Here is a 23,257-nt window from a genome sequence, read left to right on the forward strand (position 1 = left end):
GGACATTCAATCCTACTGTGAGCCTAGAAGGAGGAGAGAAATATTAATAAACTGCCTGTGACTTCCTCGTCATCCATTAAACACAACCGCACTGGGAAAAGATTTCTCTGTGTTTATGGTAATTACCACCACTGGTAGCAGGATTTCTCTTCCCCAGACACTTTCGAGCATGGGTTTAAAAAAAAAATAAAAAAAAATTGTTGTCACATATCTCCACAATAGTCCCCATGAAGTGAATGTTCTGCATCCTTAGAATCTTACAATGCAGCAGCTTCAAGGACTATTGATACTTTGAAATGCTTTTAGTGACAATGACTATGATGAAAACAATAGTGAAGAATCAAAACTCACCCACAGAGAGAAACACATCCCTTAAGCAGTTGCTTTAACTCTACTTTTCTCCCTTTCTTTTGAAAGTGCCTTTCAAGTCTTAATCAAAGAACATCTTCGGGATCAGAGTCATCAACATTTGGTGGATGAGGAAGTTAGGGCTCAGAGAAGACGGGGACAGTAGACTTCTCAAGTCTTTAATGCATAAGTTACAGTGTTTCATTCATTTGGGGGGGATTTGACTGTAAGTAACACCACCACTACCACCACCATCACCACTACCACCATCATCATCACCATCACCCTCTCCATCACCACCACTATCACCATCACCAGTACTTCCATTACTGCCACCATCTATCATTATAAACACACACTTGTGTGACCCACATGTTTATCTTCAGAGCATCAGGGAGACCAGAAAATTAGGTAGGGATTTTAGCAATTAAGTTTGTTTTTTCTACATATTGCATAATTCAGGAATTATTTAAAAGGTCATGGAAGAAAAGTGGCAACTTAGAACTGTCCTGGGGATTGGGTTTGAACTAAACCCATCTTTCTCATTCTTCAATTTGTCTTTTTTTTTTTTTTTCATTTTGATTTCCTTCCTGTGGTACTTTCTCTCATTCAAACTTGAAAGAGAACCAGAGCTATAAAAACAACATACTCCATGACCTTCAGGTCCCTGAAAGGGGCTATGTATTGTTGTAGCATGCCCTTTAACTCTTACCACATACGTCACTCAGGTGTACCTCTTTGAAGTGCACCAGTATGGCCAGGATTTCCAAAGTTGGGGCGGTTATTCCTGCCAAACTCTGCTCAGTAATGGGCAGGGGAAAAGACCAGTACAAAGTGAAGTGGCATAATTGCATAATTGCCCAGGGAATCAGAATGATTTGGGAGAACCATTGCAATCTGCAGGTCTCACTTCATGAATTCACCTGTCCGCTCTGATTTGGGTGTGATGTTCCAGGCCTGCCTCTGGAAACAGTATTCAGGGTGGGCTTTTTCTGGAGGTGATTTTTCACTGCCCATTGAGCTGTGGAGATCAAGGTTCTGTCATAATCTCTGGTTTATGTGGGAAAGATGGCATCTTGGACCCTTGCCCATGGCCTGTGTAATCTTAACAACCCTTTGCAAAGCCTCCAGGCATTTGTGTCTGTAAACCCCCATGCTGGCTGAGGTAATGGTGAAGAGCAGAGAGATTCTGGCCCAAAGCTAAAGCTCAAGAGCTTTACCCCTCCCTCGCCAAATATTAACAAAACAAGGATGTTATTAAATTACCAATCCTGGCTCCAACTGAATATTTGCCAAGAATTCCATGCTTCTACCTCACATAATAGGTTTTCTTTTTCTTTTGGGGCTTTGTTTTCTGAATCAGTTTACTTCTTCGTGGTCCCATAATCACCAAATGGAATTCTCTCCATCTTTCATCCTTCATCATTAGGGGGAAAATACAGTATCATTTTCTGGCAAGAAATAAATATCTCAAAATGAAAGACAATATTTAGTGACCAAAACCCCCAAATCTCCCAAGAATACTACTTTTCTGATGAATCAGAACTGGAAGCGATTAAGGGCTCAGTGCATTAAAACAACGAGGACTCACATCCATTCCTTCATTTTCATAAGAAAATCAAACATCGTCTTTTAAGTAAGTGGGGGGCTGCTTCACAAATCTTTTAAGTCAGCCACAGATAAGTGCATTGGCGTGGTTTGAGGAAACATATAGAGGAAATTAAAAATGTTTATTTTATTGAACTAATATTCCCTGCTGGAGATTAAAGTAGCAAATTGAGCCCAAAACTCTAAGATAGATAAAATTCAACACTTTAGTTTCTATTTATTTAGTTCCTCCCTGTCAACTTGAGCTTGAATAGAAGTTTTAAACTGGAACTTACTAAGTGCTTATAAGAATGTTCCTTCAGTGTAAAATGGGGCTGTCTCAGATTGTATTTTCAGATAAAAATATACTTAGTCTGATTTTATTTGAATTGGTGGATTTTTTTATAGATTCAGAACTTGAAATTCCTGAGAATCTTTAGATTGACTAAAATTTTGGTATGTTGTTGACAATTATGATTTGAAGTTGTCAATTTTGTTGTATATTTTGATCATGCCAGTTTGGAAAGTTCTTTATGCCATTTGTAATGTATTTCATAAGAAAACATTCTTAAAGGCATCATTTAGAAATCACGACTGGCTATTTTCATTTTAGACTGTTACCTCTTAGCTATTTCTATCATAGTGCACTGTTTAAGCTTAGTTGTGGTAAGTGTAATCATCAGTGTCGTCTTCTTGGATGTAGAACTGTAGGACTTAATTTTTATTTTACATTTATAAAGGAATGGATATCTAGAATACAGACTAGATTCCACTGAGATACCATATTTTTCTCAGGAGGTAGATAGTAGCTGCAGCAGTTAAGTTTCAATGAGTAGCTACTATGTTCTGGGCCATAGACTGAGGAATTTTCTGTCCATTATTTCATTAGATGTGGAGACAGTTACTGTTTTACATTTTACAGGTGAGGAAATTGACAACTCAAAGAAGGTGCCTAACTTTTCCACAGGCCCCTCGCTGGCAAGTGGCAGAACTGGGGTGCTCCTGAGATACCAGTTTGGTTCATTCCACCAGATGTTGTGGGGTTTCTCTTACAACAGGCAGAGATCTAGGTATTTAAAGATGGTTGTCAAAATCCTGGGGTGGAAGGTGGTAAGTGCAAAATGCAAGGCTCTACTCCCATCCTCTTCCACTTCATAGAAATTCTCCTGCAAAACAACCAGGCATTTCAAGTAGGCTTTTCCATGGAAAAGCTAGCGTGGGCACACATTCAATTCAATTCCCAGTGCGCTTTCTCATAGAGGTTCTTCCACAAGATTACAAAGACTGGGAACTTAGCCCATTACTCATATTTAAAAAAAAGTTATTCTGGGTTCTTTCAGGGCCATATCAGTTTCAAAGATCGCTGTCAGGGTGGGAGCAACTGAAGTTGAAATGGACTGAATGCTAAATGTAGCCTCAGAGCGGAAACTGTTCTGCAGAGTTGAAAAGTCGGTGGAATATTCATAGAAATGTAATCCGAGCACAGGATACTGAGTCAGTGTCAAAACTTTGTTCCAAACCATATTTGCTATTTGTAAAACTGGCTCCTCTGGCATGTGCTGGGGATAAGGTAAGAGGGTGGAGTGGGGTGGGTTACAGCATGCCTGGAGCCAGGGCTGCGGGGCGGGGGTTGGGGGGTCTTCTCCCTAGGGAGGCCGGGTCTCTCTCCACAGAAATTAGGATTCTGGGGGCAGGGAGAGGTAATGGGGTCCAGCCATTCCCAGTCTAAGAGGGCCATCAATGCCTCAGATATGGAAACCTTTCCTTCATGTTGCCACCTAAATTTTGTGTTTGATTGCAAAATAGAAACTATGGAGTAATCTATACAAAAACCATGGTGCAGTGCTTTGCAAGTGCAGAAATGACAGCATTTGCTTTTCCTTGCAAGTCTCCTGCTCAGGATATTGATGAAAAAAATCATGGTGATGTAGACGCTGATGAGCATCATCTTCAGATGCTGGAATTATGTCTTAAATGTAACCAAAGGGATCATCTACTGATGACCCGAATTTCCTTTCAAGAATTAACAAATCTCTCTCATTTCTTCCCCCTAGGAACTCTACTCATCTGTAGTTAATCTAAGAATTAACATTTAGCAAATTATTGCTTCAGTGCCTTAAATGAGGTACGTGCCTGGTGGCTCAGTTGATTGGAAGCCTGTGCTAATGAGGTCATGAGTTCAGTCCCCAGGAGGGCTGGTTCACTTGACCATGGTCCCCCTTCGAACCTCAGCCAGGCCTCCAAATGAACACTGGTCACAAGTGGCCTTCTGGGGAAGAATCAACAGAAATTGTGGGAAAAAATTGTGGGAAAAAAACAACTCAAAGCAGATGCCTTGAGTTAACTTAGAATATGACAGTGTTCCCGTGGGGGAACAAAATGGTACCCTAGAGGCTGCAAAGACTTCTTGCAGACTGTATGTGTGCCACACTTCCTGGAGGTGGCTTCTGTGCTGGGAAAACCAGCTTTGATGTGCGTGGGAGGTTCCAGTTGTGCAAGTTAAAGGGGAATATCATCCAGGAACTGTAGGAGGCTGGATGCTTATTCAAGAGGCAGACTCAGAGAGGCTCTTTAGGGGAATTTTGTTGAGTTTTCACCGATCACTTACTTAAAAGATGGACCATTTGGGGATTTACAATGAATATCTATAGTCATGTAACACATGGGACCATTTCTCCCACAGCCCAGGCCACTCTAGCCATTTGTCTCAGGCTGGCAGGAGACACAGTAACCACTAGATTTAAGAGCACGGGTAAATCTCACTCTGCTTTCTCTCCACTGTCCACTCTCAGGAACCACCATTTTCAGATCCAGGTCCAGTTCCGAGGCTACATCTCACCCAAGAGTGACCGGATGCATTGATATCCTCTGAGGCCATTTCTTGGGTTTAGGGAAGAGTAATGCCTAATGAGCTCCAGCTGTGCTCAGTGGCATTCACTGTTGAAACCAGCAACCCCCACTGGCTTTCTCCCACTTACCAAAAATCCCTTCTCCAGAGCAGTGACTTCTTCTTCTTCTTCTTCTTTTTTTAAAATTTTAAATGAGTTTAATCACTGTATTCCTATCACTTAGCAGAATGCGTTGTATGTAGTAGGATTTCAACAACTATCTGTTGGAAGAATGAGTGAGTGGATGAAAGAATCAAATGTTGAACTGGTTCCATTGAGACAGGGCAACTTTTTTAATGTTATCATTTTCTTGTCTTTCTCTCTACAAAATTACACATGATTATTGAAAATAATTTAGAAAATATTGATGGGCAGATATCAAGAAAATAAAATTACCCATAATGCCATCACTTGGAGATAACCTTCCTTGACATTTTGGGGTGTGTGATATTTATATCTACATGTATATCTACTATTATATGGAACTTAGATAATACATATTATTGTGTAACTATTTTTTACCTACGGCAGAAAAATTTGCATGATATTATACATTATTTCACATTATTTTAAATTTTTTCAGAGCATTTTATTGCATGACTTCAACTGAATCAGTCACATATTAAAATATCCTTGTTGCTTAAACTTTCTGCCTCGCTTTGTTTATCTCCTTGGGATAAATTTTTATGAGAGGGATTGCAGGGCTCCATGGTTTTCTAACTCACTATGTGTTGGCAAGTTATCAGAGAGGTATCACCGATATGTACTCCTGCGTGGAATTATCCAGTGCACTGCTGCTCTCCTCCTTTGCTGAACAGTCAGTATTATCATTCTTCTAAATATTTGCTAATTCACCAGTCAAAAGTATATCAATGTTTTTATGCTTTGCACTTCTTTTATTAAGAGTGAAACTGACTGTTTTTTTATGTGGCCATTTTAATGTCTCCTTTGCAAATTGCCTGCTAATGTCTTTTAAGACCCATATATTTGGGGGGGGGGCTGTGTACTTACTCCTCTCTATTTCCTAGGGCTATTGTAAGAATTAGTTGAAGTAATCTATTTGTATATGTTTAATACCTACAAAGCAACACACAAATGTGTTGATCAAATTTGCAATGTGGTAGGGTGAGGGTCAGTAGGAATAGTCACTTGCAGACAAATGGGCTGAGTAAATGGGTACAGAGCGAAGACTTAGGTAAGCTTTGAAGAGGAGGGATGGAGAATGACACCTGTGGAGAAAGGGAAAGAGGCCTTGGCCTAGAGATTTGTTAGTTTGAGAAGGTCACTGGAAATAGACAAGGTCAGAAATAATAGAGGGGCTGTCGGCTCGAAATGTGAGCCAATTAGAAACAGAAGGAAGCTAGAGGGCCAAGGAGTGACGGGAAACCAGAGACTATGCCCGGGGGTGGTCTGTGGTCTGGGGTTGGGGGTCGGGTGGGAGGGGGACAGGCATCTCCTCAAATGTCCCCCAACCAGCAACTGAGAAGAGAAAACACCAGCAGTGCCTTCTCTCTGAAGACTCACCTGAATTCCAGTGTGACCAAGGCAGGTGCGTTTAAGGACAGAAACGGAAACACGTGCTGCTGCACACAGGTGTGGTCCTCTGGCCAGAGCACACCTGTGCTCTCCACTAAGTGTCTGGAGTAACCACACCTGGGAAAGGCAAGCAAACTACATAAATGGGTGGTAATTAAAGAAAAAATGCTGCCCTAAAGTTCCCCTGGAATGTAAATGACCCCACTTATGTAAACTTATATGTAATATAATTATATATGAATATATCATTATATATAAGTATATTAAACAAATCATTCTGTACATTGTATGTATATTATACTATATAATTATATAAGTAGCTCATGAATATAGGCATAGTAAAGTGGGACAGGGAGAAAGAATTGTCTTTGCTTTTATTCACATTTTTAAGTGTTGTTTCACTGGTTACAACTAGTATATATTCTTTAATTCGAAAATGATCCAATAAATAAATTTTAAGACTAAAAAGGTGTGTGTGTGTTGAGTGTGGCCGGCCACTCTCCACTCTGCAGCACGGCGGGGAATTCATTTGGCAACAGGAACGGAAGTTCTGGGCTGTCACTGGAGCCCGTGCTCACTCAGACAGAGGAGCCCCAGGAAGCACCTGAGAGTAACACCTGGGCCCTGCAGGGCACCGAACTCACTGCCATCTCACACTTCAATGACAGGGGGAAGCTGTGCCTCCTTGGCAGGCAGGACCCTGGCCAACAGGTAAGACATTTGCCAGGCTGGGAGTAAACACAGGCCTTCCTTCCAGATCAGGTGTGCATCACCGTCTTGTAGGGAGGAGGCACAGATTAATTGCAGCGGAAAGAACTTGAGCTTGGTGGAGGAGGAAAAATGAGAACTTTTCTCCTGTAGTTCAAGGGCTGCCACTGCAGCCGATGCCACCAAGTACCTGACTGGGGTGTTATGTTATTTTACAGCAGGTAAAGCTGCTTTACGGTATCACTGTTTCCTGTGTCCTTCATGTGCCAGTGTCCTGCGGGAGACCCTGCTCGCCGCGCCATTTTTCAGGCGGGGCGGCCTGCGGGGTCTCAGCTCCCGCCCCCACACAAGAACGCAGGATATGGTGAGGCCGAAAAGGAACACCCACGGAGCCATAGGTAGGAGAGTCATACCACTATGGTCTCACTGGAGGCTGGGCCCACCGGACGCACGACCTGCCGTCCGCCTTTCCGCCAACCGACCGACCTACGACTCTCCTCCACTCTCCTCGACTCTGTTCCTCTCCTCTCTTCCGCTCTCTTTGGCTCTCTTCTTCCGCTCTCCTCGGCTCTGCTCAGCTCCTCGGCAATCCTTGGCAGTCCTTGGCAGTCCTCAGCTCTCCTCCGTAGCCGCAGCAGTTATACCAGCAGTCAATCGGCTAATCGGCCACAGCCGTCGGCCAATCAGCCACAGCCGACTGCCATCCACCACCCGAGCCAGCACCCTTCCATGTGAGGCCGAGAGCCTGTAAACTACTCTCTGGGGCTCTGTCCCCACAGCCAGACACTGCGCTGGGACCTGGGGACAAAGTGAGGAAACGAGACTGAGCTGATCTCTGATTTTCTGGAGGTTGCAGTTGAGTTGGGGGAGATGATGGCACATGAGGGGCCAAACAGTCGGAGTGTCACACAGGGTAGTGACTGCTCTGAAGGAAACCGAAAGGGGCAGGAAGATCAGGGCTGGGCCATGTTGAGTGTGGAGGTAATGGAAGGTCTCTCAGAAGAGAGGACATCTGAGCAGAATCAAGAATGAAGAGATGTGGACAGCAGGTGAATAACCAGTCGGGGAAAAGGGAGACCCAGGGGGCGGGACTCCAGCTCCGCTTCTTCACAGTGTGTCTGAAGGGCAGTGAGCATGTGGAAGTTGGTCAACATGAGGTCTGAGAGGCCAGCAGGCGTCAGGTCCTGCCTGGCCTCAGACCTGTCCATGTTAAGGAGTTTGACTTTATCCTAAGTGCAAAGACCAGGTAAAGTGTGCTTAGGAATCCAACATAATAATGCAGAGCCTGAGCTTCAACTCAGCCTATGTAAGGATTTGTTGAGTGAGTGCAAAATATTTAAAAAGTGATGTTCTGTGCTCAGAAAACATCTTATTTTATTTTATGTTTAAACTTTGGTTCTGACTGTTATCACTTGAAACATCACTCCCATTTAGATTTATTTTTGCTAAAAGACCGAACCACAATGATGAGAATACATCAAAAAGTCTGATGTTGAGAAACGTGCCTGGAATTAAAGGAAAGGTTAATGAGACGCGGTCCCCGCAGCCTGGGTTGTATGAAGCGCTTTCATAGATGAGGTCCTGTCCCATCTTTGTCATCACCCAGCGTGCTAGGCTGAGCGGGCAGTACAAGTGTCTGCATGGTGCAGATGAGGAAGCAGCCTCAGAGAAGTGACAAAAGACTGGGTGTCCCTGTGAGCAGTCCCGGGAACAGTGTCTTTGTTTTAGTGAACTTTCTGTGAGCCCAGGGCAAACGGTGTCCACAGTGGGCACACAGGTTTCTTGGGCTCCTTCTGGTGGCCTCAGGGACTCTTGCTGTAGGAGTCTGTGGGAACAGGAGGGAGCTCACTGGTGGTCAGGGTTGGCTCCCGTTACCACTGAGGGACAGCTGGGGCCCCTGACTGGTATCTGCTCACCAGGTAGACAGGGACTAGGTCCCCTGATCTCTCTCTGTGATCACTCAGTAGCCACATCCCACACCTCTTTAGAGCTCCTACGTCTTGAGGTTAGGGAAAGGCACAAGGAGATCAATGGAAGATGCCACGTTTTCCTTCCATCCCAACACTTAGTAATATGGAACATGATGATTTTGGATGTGCTACCTACCTGTAGATTAGCATCTAGGTCCTCTGTCTTCCCGGAGTCCTTGCCTATCCTGCTCTTCATCCTTGGACTTGTGTCCAAGGAGTCTACTGTGATCAATAGAATCACTTTTGTTCTCTGAGGTTCAGAGATGGACATCAACATTTTGGGACTCACACATGTGGCATTCAGACTAATGCAGATTGCCAGCTGCCTTGGATTCTGCATTTCCTGGCAGGATCCCAGCAGGAACTCTTTGGGGCAAAACGATTCTTTTGCAACTTAACCATCAGCATGTGGAATACAGTATTCCCTGTCTGAGCTTGAATGCAAGGAAACCCATAATCTTTGAGCTATAGCTCTTCAGAAAAATGGCAGCTGCCGCCAGACATAAACATGACACTTGAATTTGGCAGACACCTGGGAGTTAGTGTGAGGTAGAGAAACAAACACGGGCTTTGGGGCTGGTAGATCTGGGTTGCAGATCAGCTCTGCACTTACTGTTGTGGGACCTTGGAATAGACAATTTGTACGATCTCTGTGAGGCTCATTTCTTCATCTTTAAAATGGGGGTAATACAGTCTGCCTCATGATGTATTGGTGAGGATTAAAAGAGGAAAATTAAAATATCTGGCACACAAGAGACACTCAAGAAACTTTAGTGTCTCTGTTCCTTTACCCTCAATAATTTAATAAATCCTTCCAAAAATAGAACATTCTTTCAAGTAGAACCCTACCCATTTTTTGTTGATGGGACATCCAAAAGGATATCAGATTCCTTTGTTTGGTTTGTGGTAAGTTGACTTTGCACTTTAAAAGGGAAAAAAAGGAAACCTGTAGTACCTCAAACAATGAGCCTTTTAAAAGTCTGCATTGGACTCCAATTTCAAAGAATATTCTTATTAACATACGTTTTTATAAATGGAGCACTGCTCATCAAATATTTATAAGTGGTAGCCTGAGAAGCCAGCGCAGTGCTTGGCAAGCCTAGGGACATTTCCCACATGCACTGTGGGATGGCATAGGCAGGGGAGACCGTTTAATTTGTGACATGGTTTGGGGGCTCCAGCGTGAGCTAGTCTTGGCATGGTTTCTCCCGGCTCTGGGCCTGTTCTGGAGCCTTTCAGGACTCCCACACAGCCCATCCTTGCAGGCGACTCCCTTTGAAGTCCCCGGGAGTTCTTTGAATGGAAAACATACACAACGGGGTGTTGATGCAAATAAGAATCAGGCCTGATGTACGTGGGGGAATAAAGGTGCTTCTTACCCCAAGTGTTAGCTCTTTAGCCCAGAACTATGGTTTGATTATTAAGTAAAAGAGCCTCACCCACCCTGGCCGCAATCTACCAGCCAGACCTACTATCCGTGTGCTCAGGAACTGATGAACCTGCTAATTACCTGAGAGTTTAATTAAGCAACTGGTATAGACAGTGCAGGGCACTGTTTTTACTTTAAACATATCAACATGATAAACATTCTCAATTCTAGGGCAACTTGCTAAATAAAAAAACACTACCATCTTTTGAAATATCACTCATCAAGGGTGATGATTTAGAAAAATATCTCTATTACAGATATTTTTGTGGTTGGAAATGCAATTGCCCATGGAACACAAAGCTGCAATTTGTAGACAGGTTAAGTAAATTAAATCACTCACTGTCTTTTTTTTTTTTTTTCCTCCAATGGCTTTAAAAGTTAAAGTAATTTGGAAAGAAAATGCTCAGTTTGAATTGGTTTGTAATATCTGTTAATGATCTTTAAAAAAATCCACTTATTCACAATCTTGTCCCCGAGGGAATTCCAGCGTGCTATCAGAAAAATTTCTAAAGTCTGAAATGTCATTAGCTGGTGATTTCTTTGAAGTAGAAAGCCCTGAAAAAATAAATTATATAAGGTATACAAGTGCACAGGACAATCACTTTGATGAATAATATCTGTGTTTTTCATACCTAAAAATGCAACAATTGAAATCCAAGCTGCTAAATAGTGGAGCTGTCTTTGGAATTACCTCAGTGTACCATGTTTCCCCAAAAATAAGACCTAGCCAGACAATCAGCTCTAATGCATCTTTTGGAGCAAAAATTAATGTAAGACCTGGTCTTATTTGACTATAATATAAGACTGGGTATACTATACTAATACTATACTATACTATACTATACTATACTATACTATACTATACTATACTATACTATACTATACTACCGGGTCTTATATTAATTTTTGCTCCAAAAGACTCAGCAGAGCTGATTGTCTGGCTAGGTCTTATTTTCGGGGAAACACGGTAGGCATCCCTGCTCTGTTTATTCTGCACATATATTGAGATCTCCCCTATATTTCTAGATTGTTGTTGCAAAAACAGTAGTGTTAGGAACAATTTTGATGATATTCGTGTGTTTACCTTTTGGAAACACAAGGTGTTGCCTAAATACAGGCCTACAGGTGTTGTCACCCAGGATTCAAACAATGCCCTGTTTCAATGCAGCCTCCTGGGTCCCAAAGCCAGGTGCCAGTGAGCGGAGGTGCAAGTACTACACAGCCCCTCCGATGGCTCCATATTAGATAACAGGACTGTGAAACGCTACACCGAAGGGAAAATTTTCTCCCTGACCCCAGCTGGCTATCAGTTTTTGCCTGGAAGCAGGGGAGTCTTTGTAATACAATATTAGTCAGTGTAACTGCCGAGGCTGGTTTGGCTGCTATAAATAGCTTTTTTTTTTTTTTTTTTTTGAGGGAGGAGTTGGATTTTACTAAACTACTGGCTACAGGTTAATTATATGTTTCATAAGAAAGCATTTCCTTGTAGCCAGCCTAAATTTGTTACCTTTTAATCTCACTTTATATAATATGGCTGGAATTATACAGGAGTCTCCAGCAGGCCCTTCATTGTTGTCACTATTTTGTATATTGGGCTGTTAACTTTTTTTTTTTTTTTCCTCACCTCTTAGCTAAACTGCAAAGAGTCCCAGTTTTATTTGTTTTCCCTCAGGGAGAAGGCATTCTCTTGTCCTTAATTCAGCTGACCTCTGATCATGTGTGGTTCTTTTCTGCTCTGTAACGGACATTAGAAGAGCAACCTGAACACAGGTAAGAACAAATGACTGATTGAGTTTATATGCTATAATATTTTCTGTGTTAGTCCCTCATTTTACTTCACCTAAGAAATGGCAATCAACATTTGAAACTTTATTTAAAGCTTTTTTTGGGTTCCACATATGGAAGATTGCAAAGAGCAGAAGCATGCAACTTGATGCATGACCCTGAGTGAACACAGCCAATGTTTTTGATGGCCCCCTGATGAGACTCCCTTTTCCTCCACTGAGATAACCATCATCCTGATTTCTGACACCATAGTTTTGTTTTTTGAACTTCGCATAAATGGAATAATATGGTAGGTGTTGTTCAGTCGAGTTATGTTGTTGGGTGTAATTATAGTGCATTTTCCTTCTGTTGTGTCAATAATATACCACAGTTTACTCATTTACCCTTGATGAATATTTGGGTTGTTTTCAGTTTGGGGCTGTTTCAGAAAGTGCTGCTGTAAACTTTCCTGTCCACAACTCTTGTGGGTGTGTGCATACATTTCTGTTGGGTACATCGACTAAAGGGAAAGTTACTAAGTTGTAACAGTTGACTACACTCAGCTTTAATAATGTCAAAGAGTTTTCCAAAGAAGTTGTACTAGTTCCCACTCCCACCTGCAGTGGGTGAGGGTTATGTTTCTCTCCATCCTTGTTAACATTTGGTGTTCTTAGTCTTTTTTATTGTGGTCATTCTGGTGGTATGTAGTTGAATCTCACTGTGGTTTTAATTTGATTTCCCAGATTATTGACAAATTGAGCATCTTTTTTGGCCATTTGGCTATTTTGTGAATGGGCTTTTCAAGTGTCTTGTTAATTTTTCTATTGCATTGTTCATCTTTTCTGATTGATTTGTGGGAGATATTTCTATATTCTTGATATGATCCTTTTTTGGTAATATATATTGCAAATATCATACACCACTCTGAGCTTAACTTTTCACTCTCTTTATGGTATCTTTGAATGAACAGAAGATTTTAATTTTAGTGTAGTCTAATTTATCAGTCTTTTCCTTTATAGTTAGTGCTCTCTATATCCTATTTAAGAGAACTTTGATTACCTCAAGGCCATGTTTAAAAGATCCTTTTATATTATCTTCTGGAGCTTCATTGTTTCATCTTTTACATTTAGATCTATAACCCACATAGCATTGATGTTTTTTTGTATATGGAGTGAGGTTGGGATCAAGTTTATTTTTTCCTCCATGATATACACTTACCCGACACTGTTAATGGAAAACACTTCCTTTACCCAGTGCTCTGAAGTGATGCTTTTGTCATAAATTAAGCACTCACTTATTTATAGAATGACGATATGACTTTTTTTTCCTTCTTTCTGTTAGTGTGGTGCATCATTCCATAGGTTTTTAAATGTTAAACCAATCTTGCATTTCTGGGCTAAGCCCAACTTGGTTAGGATGTATTATTTACTTTATGTATTGCTGCACGTTTTGATAATTTTTACAACAATGTATATGAGGTCGGACAATCAAGTTCGCCAACTCATCCTAGAAAAAAATGCTACATACCTCATTGCTGAATATTGCTATGGTCACCTTTCAAGTACTGCCCTTGCGAAGCTATGCACCACCTCCAGTGCCTAGTCCACCCTTCAAAACAATTTTGGAACTCTTTTTCTGGAATAACCATCAGAGCTGTCATCATATTACCCTTGATGTCCTGAATGTCATCAAAATGTCTTCCTTTCAATATTTCCTTATCTTCGGGTAAAGAAAGAAGTCATGGGGAGGGGCAGATCAGGTGAGTAGAGGAGGGTGTTCCAATACAGTTATTTGTTTACTGGCTAAAAACTCCCTCACAGACAGTGCCGTGTGAGCTGGTGCATTTTCGTGATGCAAGAGCCATGAATTGTTGGCAAAAAGTTCAGGTTGTCTAACTTTTTCACGCAGCCTTTTCAGCACTTCCAAATAGTAAACTTGATTAACTGTTTGTCCCATTGATACAAATTCATAATTAATATTTCCTCTGATATCAAAAAAAGGTTAGCAACATCATTGCAACAAGTTCGCGAACTTAATTGTCAGACCTTGTATAAATGAAAGTTACTGGTAATTTTCCTTTAGTGTGATGTCCTTGTCAGGTGTGTTATCAAGATTCAACTGGCTTGTAGAACGAGTTGAGAGGTGTCTTCTTTACATTCTTTAAAAAACTAAAACACAATGAGTCTAATGTAAATATAGAAATTAAAATATATGTAGTTTGTCCTAAGTATATTAATCAGGCTTTTCCAGAGAAACAGAACCAATAGGATATGTATAGGTAGACGTATGTAAGAGGAGATTTATTATAGGAATTCGCTAGCACAATTATGGAGGCTGAGAAGCCCTGCGATCTGCCATCTGCAAGCTGAAGAACAGGGATGGAGGACAGGGATGCTGTGACTCAGTCCAAGTCTGAAGGCCAGAGAATAGCGGGGCAGGGGGAGAGGGATGGGGCTGGTGGTGTAAGTCCTTGTTGGATTTTGAAGTCCCAAGAACCAGAAGCTTTGATGTTCAAGGGCAGGAGAAGATGAAGATCCCAGCTTAAGCAAAGAGAGAAAATTCACCCTATCTTGGCTTTTCTGTTCTATTCAGGCTTTCAGTGGATTGGATAATGCCCACTGCAATGGGAAGGGTGAGCTTTCCTCAGTCTACCAATTCAAATGCTGGTCTCCTCCATAAATACCCTCACAGACACACCCAGAAATAATCTTTTGCCAGCTACCTGGGCATTCCTGAACCCAGTCAGCCACCACAGTAAGTATCCACCACAATTTACTTTCATTCCAGGCTTCTATGTATTTTAACTTAGACTTGTGGCAGGAAACTCTTTTTGTGTGAGTTTTGCATGAGTAAGTAAATAGAAGTTAGATTCTGTTCTAGGAGTTTTCACATGGTATGCAGCAATATGCTCATGTGCCCAAGGCTGAAATTGGTTACTGCGTCTCAATTCCAGAATCCATGATCTAGGTCCAGCCTGGGTTTAAGGGAGAACCTATGAGAGGACAAGGTTTTTGGACGTATGACAAGCATTGAGTTAAAATACCTACTCCCCACTGAGACTCTTCAAAGCCAATTTCATCTCCTACTTTTGACCCACTCAGTCACTTTAAAAAAAAATCTCTTTCAATGCTATATATCTCATACCTCACCCACCTCTCCATTCCTACTTGCGGTTGTCCTAGTCAAGGCCTTATCACCCCCTGTCTGGGCTGTGGCATTTGGGACACCTAGTCTCCATTTCATCATCTTCTCAACCATCCAAATGCTTGCTTTAAGATGGAAAGCTGGCCACGTTAATCCATCATTGAAAACTGTTTGGTGGCTCTTCCTTGCTTTACACGTTGAAGTCCAGGCTCAACAACATGGCACAAAAATTTCTTCTGTGACCTGGCTGTTGCTTCCCTCGCCAGCCTGCTCTCTTGCTTCATGATCCAGCAGCTCTTGCAGTCTCCAGTATATCACCTGGGATTCTTTGTGTCCCAGCTCTTGCATATGCTAATCTTTCTCCGTGGAATAGAGTGTCCATATCTTTCCTCTGGATAATCCATTCTTACCAGTCAGCTCAGGCCAGATACCCTTGACCCCACTCAGCTGGGACTGCATGGTCTCCTTTCTGCCAATGCCTCTGTCTCCGTGATTAGACTGTGAACTCTAGTCACATTTGCAGGCATGGGCTAGTCATCTATGGCCATCCATAACTCGCTGTGTGCTGGTGGGTAACAGGTGCTCAATAAACATTTATAGATTCAAATAGAAGGAACAACACTGACTATTTGACTATTTTGAGTTTCACTTCATCTCTTGTTGGAAGCCTGAGATGGAACAGAAAGACCGAAATGCCATTTTATTAAGTAAAATGACCAAAAGGGAGGCCAGGAGGCAAACGCTATGGAAAATCTGCATATACAACCTCTTCCTGTATGATTAAATTCAGTTCAAATGATTAAAATTCTACTATGATGGAATCTGCTTTTTGTAGAATAGATGACTAACAGGGATATATATATATATATATATATATATATATATATATATATATATATATAATTTATTCTCCCCCGCCAGAGGAGCAAATCTAAACAATATACTCAAAAAATTTAAATAAAAAAAATTCTATTTAAAAGGCAAATTGACTAATATTCTTCCCATTTCTCTTATTAATGAAAGAGTTTACACAGAAACTCTACAAGAAATTGTGTGAGATTCACAAGGATCATTAAAGTCTCTACTAGACATTCTCTTTCACGTTGTAAAATTAGTTATACACTCAGAATGGTATCACATAAAAATGGAGTTTCTGGGGCTCTTATATATGAATGGGTTTTAGTTGCACAGTGGTGCCATTCATGTTATTTGGCCCATTTATTGCAAGTACATTCTAAATTTGGCCTTAATTATTTTTCCTTTCACAAAAATATTTTGTGGGATCTTTTTGAGCCCTGACTACTTCCTTCTTGCCCCTTAAAACAGAATCCAGGAGCGTTATTTTTGTTCTCTTCTAATTAAAATAATTGCTTGGTTCCTTTTAACTAGATTCATGCAGTTATTAGCCTAATACGTGGATGGGTGCCATGAGGTGCTTGAGAAACAAAATGAAAAGTGATCATGTAGCTTCACATGAAAAAGATTCTGTGGTGCCAAGGAGCATTATTTCCTTTTAGCCAGCATTTTATAAGGGCCTTTAGTAAACCTGGCCCCCCATAGCCTTACTAAAGGACTATTAAGTGGAAGAATAGTTCTATTTTCTTTATTAGGTATACAGCAAATTCAATATAATTTGAAGAGGGGCACTTGATATGCTGGGTATGGCACAAAGACCTGGGGTCTGGTTTTAATCTCTGCCCCTGCTTTGTCTTTCAGAATGACTGGAACTGAATGATAAATGCTCCAGGTCCCTCTGCCAGTTGGTCTTTATCAGAGGGCAGTGGAGGAAGAGGGATGAAAGTGCCTGGATAGATGTGTTAATCAAGAGTTGTCAGGACCCTGATTCTAAAAGGAAGTGTTAAAATAATGTTTTTAACATCAAGACTGTTTTCAAAGTTGATGTGGTCCAAGGGTTTGGCAAACAAAGGCCCACAGGCTCAATCTGACCTGTTGCCTATTTTTGTAAATAAATGTTTAATGGAACACACCCATTTGTTCCTGCACTGTCCACTGCTGCTTTTGCACTTCAACATGGAGCAGTAGTGACAGAGGCTATGAAGCCTGAAAGATTTACTATTTGGTCCTTTACAGGAAATATTTGCTGACGCTTGATATAGTCTATTTAATTCACTGAGTATCTACTAAACACCCACTCCATGATGAGAAATATACTTGTAGGAATTTTTATAGTGGTCCTCATTTGGTGAAACACTGAGGGCCTTGGTAATGTACTATGTTATGAATGTTTAGTATAGGTGTACAGATAGCAGAAAGTGAGAAGGATTTGGGCAAAGTAAGACGGATTTGGGGCAAGAAGTCATGGCTTGAGAAAAGGTTCTGCCATTATGGTCTTAGTGGCAAGTAACTGACCATGGCTGGGCTCTTCCCTTTGTCTGCTGCCTGGAAAAGAAGGTGTGGACACAGCTGGAACTTCTGGCTTGAAGTGCACCTTTATTAATTATTAAAGATCTTCTAATCAACATTGTGGACCTCTACTTCCAGGCCAAATGATTGGTACTCTTTGCCACCAGTTGGTGGTTGGGAAGGTCAAGTAAGAACATGAGCCCAAGTATTTTCTAAACCATATGGTTCTATATTTGTGGCATAGATATTATCTATAAAAACATTAGAATAAGTGTTATTTCTCTTTGGCATGTGAGAAATGAGACTCAGATAGCCTACCCAAGATCAAAAGTAAGTCAGGAGAAGGGCTAAAAGCTAGGTCTCCTGGACTTAAGTCACTGCTCTTTTCAACATATTACATGCTTCTTTATTATCATGCTTCTTTCCATGGTTTCAGAAACGCTCCATTCTTTAGGACATTTCTTCATTCATTCGTTTACTATTCAACATTGTTTAAGAGCCTGCTGTGAACTGAAAAAAGAGCTGAATTTTTCAGAGAGAGTGATGACTATACAAAGAAAAGTTGGAAGACTTGTAGACAATTTTGTCCTTGGACCCCATGACTGGAATCTGCAAAGGTACACAGATTCTTCTCTTGATTTCTCCTATGCTGCCCAAGGAGTTGGCCCTTATTTGTGATACTATGAAGAAAGAGAGAGCAGATGGGATGGGAAAGGGAGAACTATCCTGTCACTCAACAAAATGTTGTCTGACTTGTTGTTTTGTGTGTGTGTGTGTGTGTGTGTGTGTGTGCATGCGTGCATGTGCACCCATCTATGTGTGCGTACATACCATGAAAGAAAAGAGAAAGAGGGATACTGAAATGTCGATAGCAGGTTGTACCACAAACTAAATGATAGAGACAATCTAGGTTTGGGAGATTTGGAAGTTAACATTTTGTGCATAAAGTCCAAGAGAATTCTTTAAGGGACATTTTCAGATATGAATTGTCCAATTAAATGATGTGTAAAACATGCCTGTTGTGGACTTTACCATACTGTTAAATACAATCTCCATTCAAGTTGTATTCATTCAATGACTTGTCTTGTAATATTTGAAATGATAATTATCAAATGCACCTGGAGGAAGCAGCTTCCACCAAAATATTGAATTTGCCTTCTCATGGTAGGACAGCTGAAGTTCTTGAAAGTTTCTGTTTTTGGTACTTGTCCCTTTAACAGGGAAGTTCACCAATGTTTTCCTCCTGTTCAATGTTGTTGGCTACTAGTTCTCTTCAGGTTTATCTGTGAACCTAAAAGTCACATGATTTTCTGAAACAAAGGTGCCAATGCAGTTGCCTCATAAAAAAAGCAACCTTCCAGAATCTTCCGTTGTACAGTTGTAAGACCTCTGCAAAGATCTCTGAGAGGTTACAGTAGAAAATCCTGCACATTCTCCTCTCTCCCCACCACATAAGTCAGTCTCAGCCCTGCTGACTGAATTTGGAAGTGGTATCTGATTCTGCAATTCATCCATAAAGCTGTGTTACTTCTTAGATATTCCCAGGACCCCGGACACTGCTGTTTTGATAACTGTAATTTGTTCAGCACACAAAAAGTATATTCATGGCAGGAGTTAGCACTGATACAGATAACACTTTTCATCTGTAAGAAATTTGTAAGCATTAACTAATTTATTTCACTTTCCTATAGTGGAGTGCATTTTCTTCCATTTGCTGTGGGAAAACCCTTCTTTTTCTAATTCCAATATTTTAGCAGGTATTCTACTGAAAAATTGTCACCAGGCTGGAAATGTTTTGTAGAGGGGAAATAAATCTTTCAACACAGTGTAAAATTCCACCAAAATAGATGACCTCTATTTCCTCAGTGTATAAGCTTATTTTTAAGCGATTAAGCAATGTTCTGCAAAAAAGTTAAATTTCTTTGAAAAGTATAGGAACTGTTACTGTATTACAACTCCTACTGTTACTGCCATTAGTGTGTACAGGTTTCTTAATGGTTTACATATATTGCTTGGTGTTCCCCTAAAAGGAGAGCTTGAGGGAAACCTCATGGCTACCTCTTTTGTGGAGAGTTCAGTCCAAGAGTAGGAAGAATTTGGGGGAACGAGATGAAAGGAGCAAATACAAGGGTGTTACTGATGTGTCCCCAACTTGTTATGAAGCAAAACTGATTGATTGCTCAATTCTCTGGACTCTGGTAGGCTAAGTATTGACATCCAAAGGAACATCTGTATCCTAATCCTAGAACCTGTGAATGTTACGTGCCGAAGAGTTTGCAGATATGATTAAGGATTTTGAGATGGAGATTACCTTGGATTATCTGGGTCGGTCCTAAATCCAATCGTAAATATCTTTATAAGAAGGAGGCAGAGGCAAAGGCAGAGGAGGATTTGAATCACAGGGCAGTGTGGCCATGGAGGCAGAGGTTGGAGTGATGTGGTCACAAACCAAGGAATGTCAGTAGTCACCCAAAGCTGCAAGAGACAAGGAAGGGACCCTAGAGCCTCTGAAGGGAGCACAGCCACTGCTGATACCGTGATGTGGGCCCGTGATACTGATGGCAGACTTCTGGCCTCTAGAACTGTAAGATAATGCATTTCTGTGTTTTAAGCCCTCAAATTTGTGGCAATTTGGTAGAGCAGCCACAGGAAATTAATACAGGGAGCATCGTCTCAGAGCATAACCTATTAGGTCTCAGGACAGACTGACTGAGTGGAGGGAGAGGAAGGAAGGGAAAAGAATTTATTTGCCAGTCCCAGTCTCTGATTAGTCAGCGATTTTCCTCATGGGACATCAATACCCCTTTACTTCCCCTCCTACCTCCAGGTTGAGCACTGAGTTTTGCTGGAGTGTCTCGTGCTTCAGAGATAACAGGAAAGCCCAGATAGGAGGGCAGAGGCTAGTCAAGAGGACACAAGAAGTTGTGCCCCATGAAATCTACTACATGGAAACTGTAGTGAAACAAGGAAGTGACAGTGTGTGGCCAGAGCAGTGTGACCAAGTCACCACCTGAGAGGTAGCGTATAAGGTGGGTCTGAAGCAATTACTTCCTCAGTCCTCCTCACAACCCCATGTGGCAGGGAAGATATAATTTCTTCAGCAGGTTCTCTTCTTCCAATCTTGAATCCTGTTAGCTTTGGTGCTCACTGTCAGGTCTGCACATCTCACCTTCAAATGCAGTAACTGAAATCTCTTCCTTCAGCTGAGTCAAAACCCACCATCACATAGCACTTTACAGTTGGCTCTGGTTTTACTTCTTGATGCACATGACACAGGGCTCAGTGTTACACATGAAAGTGCTCTCCAAATACATGAAGACAGTTTTTATCCTTTCTTTCCTCACCAGGCAAGGCACTCACTCCCCATTCCGTCAACTCCGGAGTTGTGAGGTTTCTCTTTGTGGCTGGTGGCCATGCCAGTTCCTCCTGTGGACACGTTGTAGTTTGCCTCCTTGCTGCCTCACAGGGATGCTCACAGAATGCACTAGAACTCCAGGTATGGTCTGCTCAAGTACACAGGAGTCTTGCCTTCTTGGTTCCCATGTCACTAATGTAGCCAGAGATGGATTTTATTTTATTTAAAATTTTGGCAAGCACATCACTTTTAGTTGTACTATACACCGTGTTGATTAAAATGCCCTCTTCTTATGCTGGGTACAGACGACTGTATGGAAGCATATGTTAATACTAAAGGTGACCTAAGAGCCCTAAAGAATTCATCAATTTGCAAGTGGTGTTACTGTAGAGCAAAGATCAAAAGGCCAGCTCATGTATTGGCACATAAGTATCGATAGTTTTATGCAGAATAGAAGTCAGTCAGTGATTCTTACAGGTCAGTACCAACCAGCCAGACTGAGGAGTGTTCTCAGCCAGCCTGCCCTACCACCACCCTTCTTCCTCAGACCGACAGACCGACTGACCAACTAACCCCAATTTTGGAGCACCTTCCAGCCTGGAGGAAATCTCCCCAGATGGAAGTGTTCCCTCTTCTTGTCTCTTAGCAGGCAGCACTGATTTGGGTTCTGTTTCTGGTCCAATCCAAGTCCCCAGAATCTTCTGCAAGAAGAGCCACATGGACTAAAAAGGCCAGTGTGGACAGGCTCTTTACATCCATTATTTCTCATGTTCACAGCAACTCTGCAAGGATATTACACTCTTCATTTTACAATAAAGAAATTAAGGCTTGGTTCAAAGTAACTTTCCCAAGGTCATAGTTTAGCAGACATAAGTTTCTGACTCTAGCAGCTCAGACTTTCTGCTCTACCACGTGGTAGCCAAAATGATTTTGAAGCTGTAGGAGAGGGAAGGGGGGGGGGCGCCTTGGACCTCTGCAGGTGGACCAAACCTGGATCTGAGCCTTCTGGCCCGCTGAAGGAGCTGGGTAACAGAATTGGCATGAAATGGCTCAGCTTCTGTAGCTTCTCCCTTGTGACTGGGTCTTCTAGTGTTATATATGTTAGGAAATGAGGCCCTGCCACATTCTGGCCCAGCATCTCCAGTTCATAAACATGGCTGTTTCTTTGACCCAACATCTAGTCACTAAGTGCCTTGTGGGTCTCTTGAGCCAAGGCAGGATAGGACGGAAGCACAGAAGCCCTTGGTGTATGTCATGTAGCCTGTGAGTATAGGTTTGAATTAAAGGTCTTAAGTGTCTGGTTTGCTGAATCTGGTCCTGCAGAGGAGCCAATGGCATTTGAACTTCCTCTGGGCTGCCTACCCAGACTAAGATGTTTTTTGAATCATGAGGTGGGATAATATTTTATGAAACACCATCCAACATTTTACCTCTATTTTCTTTTCACCTTTACCTCATTTAAACAGCTAGGCCAGTGCCTACTCATTCTTTGGGGGAAGGAAGTGACAGTTCTAAATGAGTCTTCCCCTGGTTGTGGCAGATTCTTTAGGTTGATACCCTCAGTCGCCTCTTTAATCCCTTTCTAACTGGTAATTACTTGCGATGGAGGCTAGAAAGCTTTCCAGACCACCCTTCAAATTGGGGTAGACAGATGTCTGTAGTGTTGACCTGTGAAAAGCTATGGTCTGTTGTAACCACTTCTTTCACTTCCGACTTTTTCCTGCTTGGAGGGCATGTGATGCCCAGGGGACACCTGCCATTGCTAAACAGTGGCCTCGTTGGAGGATAGAAAGTGCCTGGTTTCTTGATTGCATCTTTGAGCACTGTGCCAGATTTTTCTGTTGTGCTCCATAATTAGTGTGTATTTGGTCAAGCCTCTGTTATTGGATTTCTGTGATATTCGTCCAAATGTAAGTGTTACCCAATATCTTGTTTTATTTTGCTACAGCCTTGATCCTTCGCGGAACAGAAAGGCCTTAGAATCTAGCTAAAGACATGAGAGAACAAGTCTGTAGGGACATTTCTCAGTCATGATAGTGGGGGTGTCGGGAGGAGATCTGTCCTTGCTCTCTTGACACCTACAAAGGGACCATAACGCTGGATGAAAACTGATGTCTGAGGACCAGGTGGGGGGACTGGGTGACGTCTCAGAGGTTGCCTGGAT

General features: G+C 41.8%; 1 protein-coding gene across 39 annotated transcripts in view; it reads left to right on the top strand.

Annotated features, from left to right (window-relative positions):
• The window catches only part of LOC109458236 (uncharacterized), a 136,981-nt gene that overhangs the window by 25,551 nt on the left and 88,173 nt on the right, over window positions 1-23,257 (top strand). For 22 of the 39 annotated variants that reach the window (XR_016020410.1, XR_016020409.1, XR_016020411.1 and 19 more), the window contains exons 2-4: window positions 12,139-12,236; window positions 14,823-14,984; window positions 17,091-21,234. The gene's annotated coding sequence lies outside the window, so the exon portion shown is untranslated. Of the gene's footprint in view, window positions 1-7,285; window positions 7,466-12,138; window positions 12,237-12,345; window positions 12,541-14,822; window positions 14,985-17,090; window positions 21,235-23,257 lie in introns of all 39 variants that reach the window. The other 17 variants (XR_016020416.1, XR_016020415.1, XM_088795984.1 and 14 more) reach the window with 7 other exon arrangements.

Source organism: Rhinolophus sinicus, chromosome 2, assembly GCF_057876585.1.
Source record: "Rhinolophus sinicus isolate RSI-liver-muscle chromosome 2, RSI-T2T, whole genome shotgun sequence".
Classification (NCBI taxonomy): domain Eukaryota; kingdom Metazoa; phylum Chordata; class Mammalia; order Chiroptera; family Rhinolophidae; genus Rhinolophus; species Rhinolophus sinicus.